Source organism: Schistocerca cancellata, chromosome 2 (assembly GCF_023864275.1).
Source record: "Schistocerca cancellata isolate TAMUIC-IGC-003103 chromosome 2, iqSchCanc2.1, whole genome shotgun sequence".
Taxonomy (NCBI): Eukaryota; Metazoa; Arthropoda; class Insecta; order Orthoptera; family Acrididae; genus Schistocerca; species Schistocerca cancellata.
Window position 1 is genome coordinate 57,470,862 of NC_064627.1, and position 21,199 is coordinate 57,492,060.

At 42.8% G+C, this 21,199-nt stretch overlaps 1 protein-coding gene across 3 annotated transcripts in view; it reads right to left on the bottom strand.

The window, feature by feature from the left end:
• The window catches only part of LOC126161329 (solute carrier organic anion transporter family member 4A1), a 1,079,633-nt gene that overhangs the window by 950,866 nt on the left and 107,568 nt on the right, over positions 1-21,199 (bottom strand). The window lies entirely within an intron of this gene.

The following is a 21,199-nucleotide window of genomic DNA, read 5'->3' on the forward strand; positions in this document are numbered from 1 at the left end:
GGCCCATTTTTCAGATCCGAAACGATTACTGCATCACGCTATCTGGACATTCTTCGTGAATTTGTGGCGGTACAAACTGCCTTAGACGACACTGCGAACACCTCGTGGTTTATGCAAGATGGTGCCCGGCCACATCGCACGGCCGACGTCTTTAATTTCCTGAATGAATATTTCGATGATCGTGTGATTGCTTTGGGCTATCCGAAACATACAGGAGGCGGCGTGGATTGGCCTCCCTATTCGCCAGACACGAACCCCTGTGATTCTTTCTGTGGGGACACGTGAAAGACCAGGTGTACCGCCAGAATCCAGAAACAATTGAACAGCTGAAGCAGTACATCTCATCTGCATGTGAAGCCATTCCGCCAGACACGTTGTCAAAGGTTTCGGGTAATTTCATTCAGAGACTACGCCATATTATTGCTACGCATGGTGGATATGTGCAAAATATCGTACTATAGAGTTTCCCAGACCGCAGCGCCATCTGTTGTTGACAATTGTAACTACTGTAATTTCGAAAGTTTGTCTGCCTGAAAATGTACTGTTGTCCCAAGCATATTGCAACAAACGGTGTATTTCTATCGCTGCTCGTTTAGTTTGTATTGCCGTTTCAAATATACCGGTCATTTTTGAAACACCCTGTAAAATCAGCATTTTAAGATCGCCATTATATCCAGTTTTGGTTTAAGCATCATTAACTGTGCCATTTTAATGTACACTGCAGCCGATCTTTCACCTCTTCTTATGACACCAAACATTTCTTTTCCTTTGGATTGTCTATTTGTAAATTAATTTCGGTATTCATTTATCTGATATCCTTTAAATGTTTTTTTTTTTTTTTTTTTTTTTTTTTTTTTTTTTTGCGCCGTGTTCACAATTATTCCACTATTGTTATCCGATCTATGAGTCTGAAACCAGCAGGTGGTCCTATCGAGTCCTGTCTCTGCAGCTTCAATCCATCTCCAGTGACTGGTTGTTAAAGTCTCTGACCGTAGGCTAGAATTGCTACTGCGATCACATCATAAAATTTTAGTACTATCTCTTTCGTAACTTTTTTTTTAGAGAGACTACGATTTATAGTACCTACTTATTGCTGAAATTTTTGTAATTTGTATTCTTCATCATTGGATCTAATATATGAGATCTCACATCCCAGGTATTTGAAAGTACATAGTGGTTCTAGCTATCATCTTCGCTTTTAAATGCTCTTTACTACTGAATGCCATTCTAAGATTTCATCGATACAACTGCATGAATACAGACATTTATAATCCATGTTACATCTTTTTTCTGGTCTCAGCGCATTTATTGCAATAACTCACATGATAGCAAGGTTTAGTAATTTTTTTCGACGTATTAAACCAAAAGTACAGAACATGAGTAATTTCGCGGAATTGTGTTACAGCCTGTAAATCTGATGGTGAGCCCAAGCGACTCAGTTCGGCTTGGTAGATATCGGTGTAAGTCAGTATACTTCATGCCAACAAATTTAAAAAAATGGTTCAAATGGCTCTGAGCACTATGGTACTTAACTTCTGAGGTCATCAGTCCCCTAGAACTTAGAACTACTTAAACCTAACTAACCTAAGGACATCACACACATCCATGCCCGAGGCGGTTCCAGACTGTAGCGCCTAGAACCACTCGGCCACCCCGGCCAGCCAACAAATTTAAACAAAAAGGGGAAGTAATCAAAATATTTTATCATAATCTATTACAGCTTGCATTAAAAACGCATATTTGAAGCAAGACCTTTTTTCTACATCAAATCAAATTTTGCGTATTAGTCTGCGGCAATAACGAAGATGGAAGCCAAAGATAATTGGTGGAATCACTGAAAATTATTGAAGAGGTTAAAAAAAAGGAGAATGGATGTTGTAGCAATAGATAACATGAATGAAGTTATGGGATCAAATCTTGATTTTGAGTTCATGAAGTAGCCAAAAATATTTTGTGGCGAACTTGTAAAACAGTTTCTACTTTATCTGAATTTCTCCGAAATGTCCTGATTTAAATATGCTTATGTCACTTCCTGTGACATAGAAAGGTCACATTTTACGTACGAAAATGTTCTTTCTGATAAACGCAAGAGCGTAAACGAAGACAATTTGAAGAAGTTGGTTTTTGTGTACTGTTTTAGAATACAGAAGAAAAAATACAGAACTGAATTTTGATTCTACATTTTTTATCGTTTTACTGCCTCATTACGCATGTTTAATCATATGATACTGCATGAATGTATGTATTCATCTGATAGTGCGCGAGAATCTAGGCTCTATCGGTACTTGTAATGATGCATTTTAATACGTCGAATCTTCTGCAAGACCTAATACACGTATCTGTCTGTCCTATGTTGCAACAGGTGTCACGTGAGTGGGGCTAAGAAAACTGTGGAGTGGCTGTATAAAAAAAGCTGCAGGACGTCAAGAGAGGAGCATTTCTCTTTTGTTATTCCCCTAAATAAACAGCAACGCATTGTAACATTTTCTTGTATCTGGTTGGATGAAAGGACGTTTCTATGTTGACACGCGATCTCGATCACTTTTCCGGGAAGCCTCACCTAATTAAATCGAACTCGTTGCTCGAAATTTCATTTTACGAAAACGGGACACGTCACCCACCAGCATTTCTTTGTGCAGTACCCCTTCGGTAACTGGGAATCGAGAGCAATACAAAACGGGCGGGGGACGGGGAGAAGAGGCAGTACGCTGAATGAGGAGGAAGTTCCAGGAATAGAGCAGTGTTGTGCCGGCAAGTGGCGGTGAGCACAAAGGGCGCGGCCGGCAGAGGCCGCAACAAAAGCCGCCAGTCGCTCGCCGATAACGCGCTCGCCGCCTAAACAATACCTGTCTGTCCGCGCCTGACGCCCAGATAGCCATCACCAGCTTCCTTCCGCCTTCCGCCTCGCCGGCCACGCCGACAACAATTACCTGTCTTTTTGATTTGCAGCTTCTTCTATTGGCCGTGTCTGCAGTTAAAATTGTTGGATGTGAGGTCCGCCAGTTATGCAAAACACCGTTTATCTCAGTGCCCAAACATGTTTCGGCACCACTGTGCCATCATCAGTGGGTTTTTGTTTTTATTTATTCTGCAATGTGAACATTTTTGTTAAATGATTATAAAATTATGTACATTTTTAGTTCAAACAACAGATCGTTGCCGGCTGGTGTGGCCGAGCGGTTCTAGGCGCTACAGTCTCGAGCCGCGCGACCGCTGCGGTCACAGGTTCGAATCCTGCCTCGGGCATGGACGTGTGTGTGTACCCTTAGGTTCGTTAGGCTTAGGTAGTTCTAAAGTTCTAGGGGACTGATGTCCTCAGAAGTTAAGTCCCATAGTGCTCAGAGCCATTTGAACAGATCGTTTCTTTTTGTAAATACTTTTACAATTGGTGCGTATGAATTCTCTGGATCACTTTTGTATTAATTACTACAGGTAGCTTGTCATCTGCAACCAAACGATGTTGATGAGAAAGTTTTTTGCTGGGAGTTACCTATCTTTTAGAATGTAATTTAGTTTTTCGCGATGTTTTCGCTCTTATTTTCGTTTTTACGTACGTTTTGGTAAAGGAAGAACTTCCATTCTCCGCATCATGCTTTCTCATTAACATCGTTTGGTTGCAGATGACAAGCTACATGTAGTAATTAACACAAAACTGATCCAGAAAATTCATGAACACAAAATGTAGAGGTATGGTTCAAATGGCTCTGAGCACTATGGGACTTAACATCTATGGTCATCAGTCCCCTAGAACTTAGAACAACTTAAACCTAACTAACTTAAGGACAGCACACAACACCCAGTCATCACGAGGCAGAGAAAATCCCTGACCCCGCCGGGAATCGAACCCAGGAACCCGGACGTGGGAAGCGAGAACGCTACCGCACGACCACGAGCTGCGGACTGTAAAGGAATTTACAAAAAGAAACGATCTGTTGTTTGAACTACAAATGCACATAATTTTATAATCATTTAATAAAAATGTTCACATTGCAGAATAAATAAAAACGAAAACCCACTAATGATGGCACGGTGGTGCCGAAACATGTTTGGGTACTGAGATAAACGGTGTTTTGCATAACTGGCGGACCTCACATCCAACAAAAATTATCTGCTTCATTCCCATTTTCTTCAACCACAGCCGGGGTCCGCGCAAGTCACGTGAATGCCGTGAACTATTTTTCAGCAACTACTTTCTCGGAAGAGCCAAAACCACGGGCATAACCATCACTACATTATTGGGGGACAAGATAGGGTCTAAGCGGGAGATCCCCCGTGAAAAAAAGGTGAAAAATTATGACATAAAACTACTTTTTGGAGCGTTATGGATAGCTCAGACCACACATTTCAATGGCACTTAAAACTGCTAAAGCCTGAATTAAAACGTATTGTCCGACTACTGAGTGTAAATATAGATATTTTTGTATGCCGTGTTAGTTTGAGTAATAAAACTTGTTTAAGAACAAATAATACGCCAGAAAGAACAGACCTAAAGATATATGCTTTTAAAGTATGGATAACGCTTGAAACGTGTCACTTTAAGGAGCGCACACACTACGCCAACGAAGGCGTACGAACGACAGATACTGGATTCGGCAGAACGTTGGTTACGTATGCATTGGCGTTCGGCTTCTCATCAACACTAAACGAAGGGCTTGGGGCCAAGGGATTCAACCATGTGGAGTCCTTGCCGACGTGGCTCTCGTTTTGTTGTTGTTGTTGTTGTGGTCTTCAGTCCTGAGACTGGTTTGATGCAGCTCTCCATGTTTTCATTATAAATTAGCGGTTTAGTAACAGTTTCGCGGGCCGGTATAATGAGGAAAGAAGAGGATTTAGCAGTCGTCGCATGTGCAACATTCATTTTACTTTAAGAAGCTCATCATCAGAAAAAGAAGTAGAAACGCCGCCGATGAAGGACCTCTCTTTTAAAAAGTTAGGAGCAATGTAGTGCGCCGGCCGCTGTGACCGAGCGGTTCTAGGCGCTTCAGCCCCGAACCACGCTGATGCTATGGTCGCTGGTTCGAATCCTGCCTCGGGCATGGATGTGTGTGTCGTCCTCTGGTTAGTTAGGTTTAAATAGTTCTAAGTCTAGAGGACTGATGGATCACCTCAGATGCTAAGACCCATAGTGCTTAGAGCCTACAAGCAATGTTCTGCGACAGAACTGATGTTTACTTTAAAGCTGAATCGGAGTGTGGGTTATTTCATATTTTTTTCCCTAATGAAAGCCACAGATTTCGAATTGTAGTTGAATTTTATAGGCCCTAAAATTTTGAAAGATAACGCCTCTTTTAGCCATACCTGCAGCTCAAAGTTAATAGTTACTCCCATTGTTTGTTTCCCTTTATCGTTCACTTGGAAAAGACATCAATAAAGACGCCATTTCCTTTAACACATCGTGCATAATTCTTTCTATTTCCCTCCAAGCGTCTAGTGTTTTCGGTTTGTTTTTATAATCGCAGTTCCTAGGGGCTCCTCAACATTCCCTTTCACGATAAAATGCTAGCGACTTTAATACTGTCTTGATATTCCACTCTACGCTCCTGTATTTTTAAACACAACAAATACACATCCGTAGCGAGGGAAGGCATTGCCTGTCGAGGAAACAGCAACTGTTGAAATAACTTTTTCTGAACAGCAACAAGTCGTATTCAGTACGTTTTACTGACTGGTTTCGCTCTTCAATTGAACAGCCAACTACTGTATCTTAAATTGTAAATTCTACTTTTTTTAATGATACTCCTGTTAAATTACATAAGGAAACCGTTCAATGACACATACGAGGTGCATTCAAGTTCTAAGGCCTCCGATTTTTTTTCTAATTAACGACTCACCCGAAATCGATGAAACTGGCGTTACTTCTCGACGTAATCGCCCTGCAGACGTACACATTTTTCACAACGCTGACGCCATGATTCCACGGCAGCGGCGAAGGCTTCTTTAGGAGTCTGTTTTGACCACTGGAAAATTGCTGAGGCAATAGCAGCACGGCTGGTGAATGTGCGGCCACGGAGAGTGTCTTTCATTGTTGGAAAAAGCCAAAAGTCACTAGGAGCCAGGTCAGGTGAGTAGGGAGCATGAGGAATCACTTCAAAGTTGTTATCACGAAGAAACTGTTGCGTAACGTTAGCTCGATGTGCGGGTGCGTTGTCTTGGTGAAACAGCACACGCGCAGCCCTTGCCCGACGTTTTTGTTGCAGTGCAGGAAGGAATTTGTTCTTCAAAACATTTTCGTAGGATGAACCTGTTACCGTAGTGCCCTTTGGAACGCAATGGGTAAGGATTACGCCCTCGCTGTCCCAGAACATGGACACCATCATTTTTTCAGCACTGCCGGTTACCCGAAATTTTTTTAGTGGCGGTGAATCTGTGTGCTTCCATTGAGCTGACTGGCGCTTTGTTTCTGGATTGAAAAATGGCATCCACGTCTCATCCATTGTCACAACCGACGAAAAGAAAGTCCCACTCATGCTGTCGTTGCGCGTCAACATTGCTCGGCAACATGCCACACGGGCAGCCATGTGGTCGTCCGTCAGCATTCGTGGCACCCACCTGGATGACACTTTTCGCATTTTCAGGTCGTCATGCAGGATTGTGTGCACAGAACCCACAGAAATGCCAACTCTGGAGGTGATCTGTTCAACAGTCATTCGGTGATCCCCCAGAACAATTCTCCCCACTTTCTCGATCATGTCGTCAGACCGGCTTGTGCGAGCCTGAGGTTGTTTCGGTTTGTCACATGATGTTCTGCCTTCATGAAACTGTCGCACCCACGAACGCACTTTCGACACATCCATAACTCCATCACCACGTCTCCTTCAACTGTCGATGAATTTCAATTGGTTTCATACCACGCAAATTCAGAAAACGAATGATTGCACGCTGTTCAAGTAAGGAAAACGTCGCCGTTTTAAGTATATAAAACAGTTCTCATTCTCGCCGCTGTCGGTAAAATTCCATCTGCCGTACGGTGCTGCCATCTCTGGGACGTATCGACAATGAACGCGGCCTCATTTCAAAACAATGCGCATGTTTCTATCTCTTTCCAGTCCGGAGAGAAAATATCGGAGGCCTTAGAACTTGAATGCACCTCGTAAGTGCGACATTTGGCTTTCCTGAAAAACTTAAATACACACCTCTTTGCAAATCGCTACTGAACCAACGAACATTCGACCCGGTGTCCATGCTAGGAGATGGAGTCCCAACCGCCGAAGCTTTCATACCGCCAGTCGAGCGAACCGCAACCAAGGCCAGCCGCTTCGTTGGTTCCAGTTTGCTGCCCGTGTACATTAAGCATTTCGACCAACGAAGCGGTTGGCTGTCGTTCATTTGCCTTCATTAGTCTAGTGTGTAGGCGCCTTTACAAGAAAACATTCCAGAAACTTATATTGCTATGTTTTCTTTTACTGAGTAACGCAGGCGGAGCTGCAACAGGTAAACTGGTGGTTTACTATAAACCTTTTTGCAGGCAAGGACCGAGGAAAAATAATATATGTATAGAACATAATAGGCTACATGCTGTACTTCTGTTTAAAAACAGCTGATAAATTCCTATAAAGTAGGTGTTCTGCTACACTGCAGTGATAAAGTTGAGCAAACTGGAATACATGTTGTAATAAATATTTTTCTACCATAATTTCTTTGCCTTTCAAAAAAGACAATAGTGATGAATTGCCTTGAACTTTCTTCATAGCAATTTCTCTTGATACACGCAACGCCTGGCTTTGGGTGATTCTCGCGTAACGTTCAATTGTTAACCGTCCACCCCACCTTCAAACTTAACAGTAAAACAATGATGCAGACTCGTGCTTATCTATTACGGTCCTTCATCACTCATAGTCGTACAATACAATTCATTAAAACTTGGAATACAGTCTTTTTTAGTGAATAATATAAGTGGATTTGATTTACTAGCACGATAGTAAATCCTGCAAATCATTAATTCTTAACTACACAAGAGCTTTTAGTATGTATAATTAGTTAAGCTAGGATATATTCGTCCAATTGAGTCATTTTTTGCCAATTGAGACTTAAAAAATTTAAACTGTATTTTTAAAAAATATAGGGGGAGAGGAGGAATGAGACGTGTGTGTTGCCCCCCCGCCCCCCCCCATCTGGCAGTGGCGCCCATGAGCAAGCCATTACGACCGCCTGTATAATAGCGTTTTGGCCCAACCTCTGAACACACTACAGCAGCGATTATGTATGGCATGTATGCAATAAGTTCTTGGTAAGTTTCCAGAATTATGTAGCGCCAGACATCTACGCACAGATTACGCAATTCCAGTAAATTACGAGCCGATATGTTGTGGGGATGGAGCTGGCGTCCGATAGCTTGTGCAACCCATTCTTGAGTAATGTTAGTATGTTTGGGAGCGTCACTCAAGTTGTGTAACAGAAAGATATGGGGTCCTTACTATTCCAAAATCACTGCTAAATCAGGTTATATATTCGTTACAACAGACCTATTTCGACAAAATAGCCATCGTCAGGTTATCTGTAAGTAAATGGAATATAATGTTGCAACAATATTTATACAGTTATAGGTAAATATTCATTAGAAAACATTATTATAAAATTTGTTACATACGTCCGGTGGGTCTGACATCCATACGTTATCGTGGTTTAACCACTGTATCTCTGTTTTGCTTACACTCTATTAGTGTTCTTGGAGTAATAAGGGTTGCTTATACTACATATACTGCATACCTTGGAAAGATATGTAATAAAATTAACTCGCTACGAAAAAAAATACAAATGTGAGATCTTAACACACACGACATAATCTTAGTTCACAAATTGAATCAGGTTAAGACGAAATTACCAATTTTCTCGAATCTGGCATGGACAAAATTCAATGCAATGACTGCGGTAAGTTCTGCATAGGTCAGACGGTTGAAACTTCAGTATTCGATAACGCTAACACATTATTTACAATGACAACAATCCATCTCTTCCTTTTTCATCACTTAAATACCGAACAACACACACCAGATAATTTTCAACAAGCTATCCAAATTCTACAGGCAACAACCAAAGTTTTGAAGAGATGGAAATCTATTCACATACACACAACTATCCACTCAACGTAGTTAATGAGCAAATCGACCTAAAACACCAAAAATACATCGAAAACTTTATTGAAATTATCAATCAAGAGAACGGATAGACTCGCAAAATATTGCGAAACAAGCAGAGATTACACAAGATCACCAACGACACCACTAGCAAAGATTACCGAAATAACCACCGTAAACAGAACTGGTTGCAACCATACAATATCGCTTACACATCCGTCAAATAAGCTATCACATAATTATTGCTCGAAAGAAATAGGAAGACAAATTGAAAATTAAATCAGGTGACAAGTCATATCTAGTACAAACAAACGCTATGACTCCAAGAACACTAACGAAGTTAATTTAAAAAAAGTCAGCGACAGAACCACGCTAACGTACGAAAGTCAGGTCCACATGACGTTTGTCACAAAATTTGTAATAATATTTTCTAATTAATATTTACCTTTAATATTAGAAACATTGTGCCAAAATTATACACCATTTACTTACAAATAACCTGACGACAGCTATTTTGCCGAAATATGCCTATAGTGACGAATAAAACGATCTGACTTAGCAGTGTTTTTGGAATCGTAGGTACATACATATTACGGAAATGCTCCCTGAAGCCAAATGCAATTCCATAGAGGGAAGAAGACGTTCTTTTCGCGAAACATTAATGAGGAATTTTTGAGAATCGGAACTGCGACAAACTGTAGAACGGATTTACTGCCGCCAACGCACATTTTGCATAATTACCGTGAAGACAAGGTAAGAGAAATCAAAACTCGCACGGAAGCCTACAGATAATCGTTTTCCCGTCGCTCCATTTGGAACGGAACAAGAAAGGGAATGATCAGTAGTGGTGTAAGGTACCGTTCGCTGTGCACCGTACTGAGACTTCCAGAGTATGTGCATACAGTTGTACCCAATGCCACTCAGAGGCATTCTTTATAATCGCTCACTCCATGCATCGCCTAACACGAGATTTACAGGGGGCGTCCCTAGGATGAGCTTTGTCTCGTGTTCAGGCTGCGTGAACAAATGTAATACCTTCCCAGTTGTGGTTCCTTGAATTGCCACCCTCTCGGATTCGAGTCCATGTGTTAACGCCTTGCTCGGCGGGTGCAAGACTAGGTTGGTAACGTCACTACATGGAATTCCACGGTGCAGTGTGTACTCCGAGACCAAATAATAATAATAATAATAATAATGGTGCACCGCGAAGAAATTATCCGATCTTTGCTAGTATTTACTTTTGTTTCACTGAATCAGTTTGTTCACGTGTTACTGAATGTTACCCAAGTACTACATATATTTGTGGAAGTACATATCCTTTAGTGTGCAATAAATACGAAGTATGCCACGCATCAAGAAATTCAATAAAAGGAAATTTTGTGGCAACCATTTCGCAAACAAAGCAAGCCACACTGTTGAAAGTAACCTAAGTTCTTCAGGGAAGAAACTCCCACATGTCACACCTCCCGGAGATTCAAATTTTTGTGTTAACAATGACGCTGTTTGTAGTTGATTTGTTGTTGTTGTTGTTGTTGTGGGCATCTTATCTTCTTTGATAAAGGAAGTGGCGAAATGTAAACAATGTGATGGTGTAGGCTATCTGGAAATAATTGAACAACGATGTAGCAGGAAGGGTTTAGCGTCAAAATTAGTTGTTCTGTTTAGATCCTGCAATAAATCTACCTCGAAAATGATTTATGACATTGTGCATAATTGATATGATATGAATTTGAAGTTAGTGTATGTTGTGGATTGGCAAGACAGCCAATCTACTATGAGGATGCCGAAAGGCACGCGTTTAAGCTCACGCAGGCTGGCGTGAGGTCTGGAACAGGTCAGGGATATGAGACTAGCAAAAATAATACGTAGCTGCTGGAATACTTAACTTTAATCCATAATTGGTGAACATCGCTCTTGACGGTACATGTTATACAGCATCAATAGTAACTGGTAAGGTCGTAGCAAATGACGTAGCTGAAGGCTATGCTAACTATCGTCTCGGCAAATGAGAGCGTAATTTGTCAGTGAACCATCGCTAGCAAAGTCGGCTGTACAACTGGGGCGAGTGCTAGGAAGTCTCTCTAGACCCTCCGTGTGGCGGCGCTCGGTCTGCAATCACTGATAGTGGCGACACGCGGGTCCGGCGTATACTAACGGACCGCGGCCGATTTAAAGGCTACCACCAAGTAAGTGTGGTGTCTGGCGGTGACACCACAGTGTATGCAGTGCCTGCAATAGGAAAAGGAAAAAAGGCTACTCAAAAGTTGTGTGGTTTGATGGACCTTCCTCCTCCTCCCAGTAGGTTCAGTAAGTACATAGAAATACTTTTAAGTGCCTTAACGGTTGTGTCTAAAGCATCTACGAAACGTGCAGTAGAAGAAACTGTAAATATAAGTGGAACCAGGGACACTGCTGTTGCACTTGATGGGACTTGGTAACGTTGAGGACATCGTTCCTTGAATGGTGTTTAAGTGCTGCTTCTCTGGAGAATGGAAAAGTTGTTGATGCAGAGTGCTTATCTAAGTACTGCCACACCTGCCATGGTCACAGTGAAGGACATATTAAACATCAGTGTTCTAAGAATTGTGATGGTTACGGTGGAGGTATGGAGTGTGATTGATATCTGCAAATATTTCAGGGGTCGGTGCCCATTTATAAAGTTAGATATACGAAATACCCAGGTGATGGGGAGTCTAAAGCTTTCAATAAAATTAATGAGTTCAATGTTTATGGTGAGTTGTGGACATGTGCAAAAGAGGTTGAGCGCTAGATTGAGGAAGCTAGAAAGAGAAATGAAAGGAAAGTTGCTACATGATGGAAAACCTCTGTCTGGCCGAGGCAGATTGACAGAAACTGAAATAGAGCTTTTCAGAGTTGGACTGGCCATTAGACGAACTGCGCCCTCTGAATGATGTTACAGCAATGAGAGAAGCTGTATGGGCCACCTACTTTCAGAAGTTGTCCACAGATGACCACACTGAGGAGCAGATTCTTGGCGTGGTTAACAAAAAGCAAAACGAAGTGGTCAAATATACCATCATAAGCATTCTCTTACTGAGCCTGTTATGAATGAAATAAAATCAGTTCTTAGAGACCTGAGTGACCCTGTTTTGCTTAGTAAATGTCTTCATGGGGGCACTCAGAGTACAAATGAAAGTTTCAGCCATTGCATATGGGAAAGATTACCCAAGAATAATTTTGTAGGGTTAAATACATTAAAATTTGGTGTAATAGATGCAGTGAAACGTTTCAATGATGGAGTTATAAGAAGGTTGGAAGCCGAGAAATTCAGGCATACAAATGGTTCAAATGGCTCTGAGCACTATGGGACTTAACATCTGAGGTCATCAGTCCCCTAGAACTTAGAACTACTTAAACCTAACTAACCTAAGGACATCACACACATCCATGCCCGAGGCAGGATTCGAACCTGCGACCGTAGCAGTCGCGCGGTTCCGGACTGCGCCCCTAGAACCGCGAGACCACCGCGGCCGGCTTAGGCATACAATGTGGCTCTAATATGAAAGATAAACTGCTTGCGTGTGACAGACAACGGGTGCATGAAGCTGAAAGATTCGCTCTTCAAGTTACCAAAGAAGCAAGAAGTGCTAAAAGGAATGCCAACAGGAAGCTTGAAGATGAAGAAATGCTGCAGGATGAAGACTATGCTTCAGGAATGTTCTGAAGCACAGTTTAATTGGACTCACATCTTCGTTCGAAATTTCCCACAAGTTGTATTTTTCAGAATTCAGGTACAAATATTTCCTAAAGTTTATAAAACATTGCTCTAATTTTTTTCTGTAACTTGCAATAGTCCATACTTACGTAGTAGATCAAAGCTTTATTGCAGAACCAACTAAATTGTAGAAAAATAACATTTTTATTAGGAAAAAAATTATAAAAATTAAAATGTAAGATGTGATATTATTTATCCTTTTAATATACAGGGTTATTACAAATGATTGAAGCGATTTCACAGCTCTACAATAACTTTATTATTTGAGATATTTTCACAATGCTTTGCACACACATACAAAAACTCAAAAAGTTTTTTTAGGCGTTCACAAATGTTCGATATGTGCCCCTTTAGTGATTCGGCAGACATCAAGCCGATAATCAAGTTCCTCCCACACTCGGCGCAGCATGTCCCCATCAATGAGTTCGAAAGCATTGTTGATGTGAGCTCGCAGTTCTGGCACGTTTCTTGGTAGAGGAGGTTTAAACACTGAATCTTTCACATCACTATGCGTGAAACTTGCCCGCATGCGTTCAACCGTTTCTTCGCTCACTGCAGGCTGACCCGTTGATTTCCCCTTACAGAGGCATCCAGAAGCTTTAAACTGGGCATACCGTCGCCGAATGGAGTTAGCAGTTGGTGTATCTTTGTTGAACTTCGTCCTGAAGTGTCGTTGCACTGTTATGACTGACTGATGTGAGTGCATTTCAAGCACGACATACGCTTTCTCGGCTCCTGTCGCCATTTGGTCTCACTGCGCTGTCGAGCGCTCTGGCGGCAGAAACCTGAAGTGCGGTTTCAGCCGAACAAAACTTTATGAGTTTTTCTACGTATCTGTATTGTGTCGTGACCATATGTCAATGAATGGAGCTACAGTGAATTTATGAAATCGCTTCAATCATTTGTAATAGCCCTGTACATAATAGGTGGAATTAAATGTCTGGTAAAAATTTGGTTTCCTTCAAATGTATAACATTGGATTAAACTGTACCTCAATTTGAGGAAGCATTTTGGAAAAAAAATTGCATCAATTTCTTTGTAATTTTTTTAATAACTCTATGCACGACGAAAAATATTCAAAAAACTTCTAATTTGTTCAGAAAGTGTGCTACATTACCTGATATCAACAAAAAAATCTGTAAAACATATACATTAACATTATAAACAGTGCCTTAAAGAAATGGGTGTTGATTTTTACAAAATATCGAGCCGGAAAAGTACCCTGTATCCGTAAAGCTCTTCTGAACATGTTTAGCACCTACAATGTTCTTCGGGTTTTTCTCCCCGTGTATGCGACCATTGCTAATAGAGATAACGCAGCTGTTTCACTCGAGTACGTTTTCAGGATCAAAGTCTGCCTTTTTGCTGTACCATATGTTTCCGACAACTGCCGCTGGAGACCGCTGGAGTCGAGGGGTGATGTCGGTGAGCTAGTGGTTCCTGAGCCCACGCCTGCCCCTCACTGGAAATTGCGTCCAATTGCGCATTACCGTCTCGTGTGAGGACGGTTGAACTCTGGCAAATAAACAGAGGCTATTCGAAAGAGGCTTTATGAAGACGCAGGTGGAAACTGGCAGTCTTCCCTGCTTCTGAACTTCGTAACCGTTCTTAAGTTTGCGGAAGGTAACTCTTGGCGCTAAATCCGCAACTCGGCAAGTTGCTGCTCGCCACCCTGCAGCGACACACCTCTCCAGCGTTTGCGACGGCCACTTAATTCATCAGCACGGTGCCGGTGTCGCCGGCCTACGTCACGCACTGCACTGCGCTGTCGCTGTCGCCCGCTCTACTTGACCTGCGCCAACCTCGCAGATGAGCTCACCAGCTGCCCAGACAGCTCGTGGTGTAGGATTTTCGACACTTCACGAATGGGTTCAACAACCTGGAGTTAGTGCGTGAGGGAACAGTTGGAGAACACTGAACCGAACTTGGTTCACAATTGATTCAGTTATTATGAAGGTAACATACTGCTAACGCTATACAGGGTGATTCAAAAAGAATACCACAACTTTAGGAATTTAAAACTCTGCAACGACAAAAGGCAGAGCTAAGCACTATCTGTCGGCGAATTAAGGGAGCTATAAAGTTTGAAAACAATAGACTGGCTGGGTGAGATTAAGATATGTGAACACAAAATAAGCAGTCTCGCATATTCGGATGACTTAGTTGTGATGGCAGATTCGATTGAAAGTTTGCAAAGTAATATTTCAGAGCTAGATCAGAAATGTAAGGACTATGGTATGAAGATTAGCATCTCCAAAACGAAAGTAATGTCAGTGGGAAAGAAATATAAACGGATTGAGTGCCAAATAGGAGGAACAAAGTTAGAACAGGTGGACGGGTTCAAGTATTTAGGATGCATATTCTCACAGGATGGCAACATAGTGAAAGAAATGGAAGCGAGGTGTAGCAAAGCTAATGCAGTGAGCGCTCAGCTACGATCTACTCTCTTCTGCAAGAAGGAAGTCAGTACCAAGACTAAGTTATCTGTGCACCGTTCAATCTTTCGACCAACTTCGTTGTATGGGAGCGAAAGCTGGGCGGATTCAGGTTACCTTATCAACAAGGTTGAGGTTACGGATATGAAAGTAGCTAGGATGATTGCAGGTACTAGTAGATGGGAACAATGGCAGGAGGGTGTCCACAATGAGGAAATCAAAGAAAAACTGGGAATGAACTCTATAGATGTAGCAGTCAGGGCGAACAGGCTTAGATGGTGGGGTCATGTTACACGCATGGGAGAAGCAAGGTTACCCAAGAGACTCATGGATTCAGCAGTAGACGGTAGGAGGAGTCGGGGCAGACCGAGGAGAAGGTACCTGGATTCGGTTAAGAATGATTTTGAAGTAATAGATTTAACATCAGAAGAGGCACCAATGTTAGCACTGAATAGGGGATCATGGAGGAACTGTATAAGGGGGGCTATGCTCCAGACTGAACGCTGAAAGGCATAATCAGTCTTAAATGATGATGATGATGATGATGATGATAAAGTTTCATTTAGTTGTACATTTGTTCGCTTGAGGCGCTGTTTACTAGGCGTCAGCGTCAGTTGATGCTAAGATGGCGACTGCTCAACAGAAAGCTTTTTGTGTTATTGAGTACGGCAGAAGTGAATCGACGACAGTTGTTCAGCGTGCATTTCGAACGAAGTATGGTGTTAAACCTCCTGATAGGTGGTGTATTAAACGTCGGTATAAACAGTTTACAGAGAACGGGTGTTTGTGCAAAGGGAAAAGTTCTGGACGGCCGAGAACGAGTGATGAAAATGTAGCACGCATCCAGCAAGCATTTGTTCGCAGCCCAGGAAAATCGACTCGCAGAGCTAGCAGAGAGCTGCAAATTCCACAATCAACTGTATGGAGAGTCCTACGAAAAAGGTTAGTTATGAAACCTTATCGTCTGAAATTGGTTCAAGCACTGTCTGCAGCTGATAAGATTAAAAGAATCGATTTCTGTGATTTTATCCTTGCTCAAATGGAAACAGATGAATCTTTCGTTTCAAAGATTGTGTTTAGTGATGAAGCAACTTTCCACACTAACGGGAAAGTCAACCGTCACAATGTCTGTATATGGGGCACTGGGAATCCGCGGGAAACAACTCAGTATGAACGTGACTCGCCTAAGGTGAACGTTTTCTGTGCCATTTCAGCCAATAAAGTTTTTGGCCCCTTTTTCTTCGAAGGTGCTACTGTAACTGGACTACAGTATCTGGAGATGTTAGAGAATTGGCTGTTCCCTCAGCTCGAACAAGAAGCACAACAATTCATATTTCAGCAGGATGGAGCGCCGCCACATTGGCACTTATCTGTCCGTAACTACCTGAACGTCAACTACCCGAGGCGATGGATCGGCCGCCAGGCAGCCCGTGACAGAGCACTTCATCACTGGCCTCCAAGAAGCCCTGATCTTACCCCCTGCGATTTTTTCTTATGGGGGTATGTTAAGGATATGGTGTTTCGGCCACCCCTCCCAGCCACCATTGATGATTTGAAACGAGAAATAACAGCAGCTATCCAAACTGTTACGCCTGATATGCTACAGAGAGTGTGGAACGAGTTGGAGTATCGGGTTGATATTGCTCGAGTGTCTGGAGGGGGCCATATTGAACATCTCTGAACTTGTTTTTGAGTGAAAAAAAAACCTTTTTAAATACTCTTTGTAATGATGTATAACAGAAGGTTATATTATGTTTCGTTTATTAAATACACATTTTTAAAGTTGTGGTATTCTTTTTGAATCACCCTGTATTTGTAGGTGTGGTTGCCCAATATCTGGAACAATTTCAACCATACTTGGTACACACGTGACTTAGTGCCACGCTACGTCAACCGTGAGGCTAAAACATCCCTGTTTACAGTTGTGGCAGCGGAATACTTGGAGCAGCTTGTACCGAACTTGGTACGTACATGATTTAGTACAATGCGACTGTTACTGTGTGGGTAAAACACCCCTAATACGATATTTGTACGAGTGGTAGCGTACTGGCCGGGTCAATTTCAGTCAAAAAATGGGTCAAATGACTCTGAGCACTATGGGACTTAACAGCTGAGGTCATCAGTCCCCTAGAACTGAGAACTACTTAAACCTAACTAAGGACATCACGCACATCCATGCCCGAAGCAGGATTCGAACCTGCAACAGTAGCGGTCGCGCGGTTCTAGACTGAAGCGCCTAGAACCGCTCGGCCACACAGGAATACTTGTCCGTCTTGAGCGTCGGCGCATGTGAGGTCGCAACGTCAGTCCAGTGGGTCGAGCCGTATAGCGAGGGGTAGTGGCTTCGCGGCCGACAGGAGAGCAACAGGAGCCAACCCATGGCATCGGTCTGGCCGGCGCGACCTGCGACGCCGTGAGACGGGAGATCGGCGCGCCTTCCTGCGTCCGTTGAAGCGGCTGGCAGCGGACGGTTCGGGAGAGCGTTTTGGGCGTGCTGCGCCAGGTCTTCGCCAGAAATCGCAGTTCATTAGGAGTTAAGTGATTCATGATACGTTGTTTCAGTTACTTGTTAAATTCTACTTGTTTTCTTGGTCAGTCTCTCGTCCCCAGCTTGCTCGTCTGTCTCTCGTCCGCATTTGTTAGGCAGTTAGTGTCTGTCTGTCTGTTGGTCTGCGCTACGTTAATAGCTGCCTCTGTCATGTTTGTCGGATTCGGTGTTAACGAACTTGTAGAATTAAGGTGTAAAGGCCGAATTCATGAAATATGTTTTTATCTTACCTATCATCTGGCGAGGCGGTATATGTGTAATGTAGAGCATGTTGTACATTTTATGTAAGTCTGAATTTCATGGGTTTTATTTAAATAGTCATTTTTATAAAGTTGCCACCCTTCCACCGTAAGAGTCCTTTTAAAAACAATTGCACTTTCGGATGGCAAATAAATTTTAGTGTGAGTGTTTGTACCATTTCCATCCATCTTACGGGGTGCATAGTTAATGTGTTTGTGTAAGTTGTTAAAATTTTTAGTATAAAATAATCTGGTGTGTTGCAGATTTGCACCAGTGTAGTCTTTCAGAGGTTGTTGTGAGCGGTCGTGACTACGGCCGTGTTGAGAGGGAGCAGGCAAGCTTCTGAGCCCGAAGGCTCGTACTGTCAATATTATTCTTTCTGCCTCTAAATAAAATCTTTCGAGGGTGCTTTTCTGCTTATACAGGGTGTTTCAAAAATGACCGGTATATTTGAAACGGCAATAAAAACTAAACGAGCAGCGATAGAAATACACCGTTTGTTGCAATATGCTTGGGACAACAGTACATTTTCAGGCGGACAAACTTTCGAAATTACAGTAGTTACAATTTTCAACAACAGATGGCACTGCAAGTGATGTGAACGATATAGAAGACAACGCAGTCTGTGGGTGCGCCATTCTGTACATCGTCTTTCTGCTGTAAGCGTGTGCTGTTCACAACGTGCAACTGTGCTGTGGACAACATGGTTTATTCCTTAGAACAGAGGATTTTTCTGGTGTTGGAATTCCACCGCCTAGAACACAGTGTTGTTGCAACAAGACGAAGTTTTCAACGGAGGTTTAATGTAACCAAAGGACCGAAAAGCGATACAATAAAGGAACTGTTTGAAAAATTTCAACGGACTGGGAACGTGACGGATGAACGTGCTAGAAAGGTAGGGCGACCGCGTACGGCAACCACAGAGGGCAACGCGCAGCTAGTGCAGCAGGTGATCCGACAGCGGCCTCGGGTTTCCGTTCGCCGTGTTGCAGCTGCGGTCCAAATGACGCCAACGTCCACGTATCGTCTCGTGCGCCAGAGTTTACACCTCTATCCGTACAAAATTCAAACACGGCAACCCCTCAGCGCCACTACCATTGCTGCACGAGAGACATTCGCTAACGATATAGTGCACAGGATTGATGATGGCGATATGCATGTGGGCAGCATTTGGTTTACTGACGAAGCTTATTTTTACCTGGACGGCTTCGTCAATAAACAGAACTGGCGCATATGGGGAACCGAAAAGCCCCGTGTTGCAGTCCCATCGTCCCTGCATCCTCAAAAAGTACTGGTCTGGGCCGCCATTTCTCCCAAAGGAATCATTGGCCCATTTTTCAGATCCGAAACGATTACTGCATCTCGCTATCTGGACATTCTTCGTGAATTTGTGGCGGTACAAACTGCCTTAGACGACACTGCGAACACCTCGTGGTTTATGCAAGATGGTGCCCGGCCACATCGCACGGCCGACGTCTTTAATTTCCTGAATGAATATTTCGATGATCGTGTGATTGCTTTGGGCTATCCGAAACATACAGGAGGCGGCGTGGATTGGCCTCCCTATTCGCCAGACATGAACCCCTGTGACTTCTTTCTGTGGGGACACTTGAAAGACCAGGTGTACCGCCAGAATCCAGAAACAATTGAACAGCTGAAGCAGTACATCTCATCTGCATGTGAAGCCATTCCGCCAGACACGTTGTCAAAGGTTTCGGGTAATTTCATTCAGAGACTACGCCATATTATTCCTACGCATGGTGGATATGTGGCAAATATCGTACTATAGAGTTTCCCAGACCGCAGCGCCATCTGTTGTTGAAAATTGTAACTACTGTAATTTCGAAAGTTTGTCTGCCTGAAAATGTACTGTTGTCCCAAGCATATTGCAACAAACGGTGTATTTCTATCGCTGCTCGTTTAGTTTTTATTGCCGTTTCAAATATACCGGTCATTTTTGAAACACCCTGTAAATTTTAAATCTGTTTTTGAAAAGGCTTTTATGAATAAAATTCCCATTTGTTAAAGGTAATTTCATCAGTTGCTCCCTGGAAACTACTTCCACGCTCACCTAGTGTGATTAAATGTGTTACAGTTCTTGATGAATCGTTGGTAAATAAAGTAAATTCTTTAAGAAAAGATTTTTAAAGTAAATTCACGGTTCACAAAGAGTCCGGATGGATCCCTGGGACGCGATCATTCAGATATCCCCACAACCAGGAGTCACATGGATTTAGGTCGGGGTATCTGGTAGGCCACACATCTTGAAACAGCCTAGAGATTATGTGGTCGTTACTGAAGGTTTCTCGAAGTAAATCTTTCATCTGGCAAGCGACATGTGTTGTCGCCGCGTCTTGCTTGAAAGTAATGGTGTGGGCACAGTTCTGTTCTTGCAAAGCTGGAATCACGCATTGCTCAAGGAGGTCTTTATAACGAGCAGCCGTCACTGTACACGCAACAGGTCCGCGAGGTATCATCTCCTCGACGAAAAATGGGCTGAGAATTAAGGAGCTTGTGAAACGATACCACACAGTCACATAAGCTGAGTGTAATGGATCTTCCTGCACAACGTGTGGCAGAGCAGAACCCCATATGCGACAATTATGTGCATTCACGACACCGTGCAGGGTAAAATGTGTCTGTCCATCCAAAGAATACTTCCCCCATTTACATATGTGCCAAACAACGAAGGGCAACGTCATGGCGTTGTAATCTGTCTTGGAGCTTCATTTGCTGCACACTGTGAATTTTGTAGAGATACCAGTGTAAAACGTTACGCAAAATCTTTTGAACTGTTGACCACGGCAGAGAGAATTCCTGTGACACAGCGCCAGCACTGGCTGCAGAATCTGAAACACGTGTTGCATGGTAGGGTACAGCAACAGCAACAGTCAACAACTGCCTTGCGAATGGGCCGCTCCCTCTCCATGCTACACCATCTAATTCACCTGTTTCTTCAAACTTATTGATCATATTCTTTAGCCTTTTGTTGACATGGGGCCTCTTCGTAGCTCTTTCTGTCGGCGATATTCCTGCAATCCTGCGCTGCTATAGCTGTCGTTTAAATAAAACAACTATACTGGCAGCAATTGCGTTTCTCATGAAAAAATCCAACCTTCTTAATCGTTTACACCAACAGTCACTTCGCAAATGAAATAAACACTTG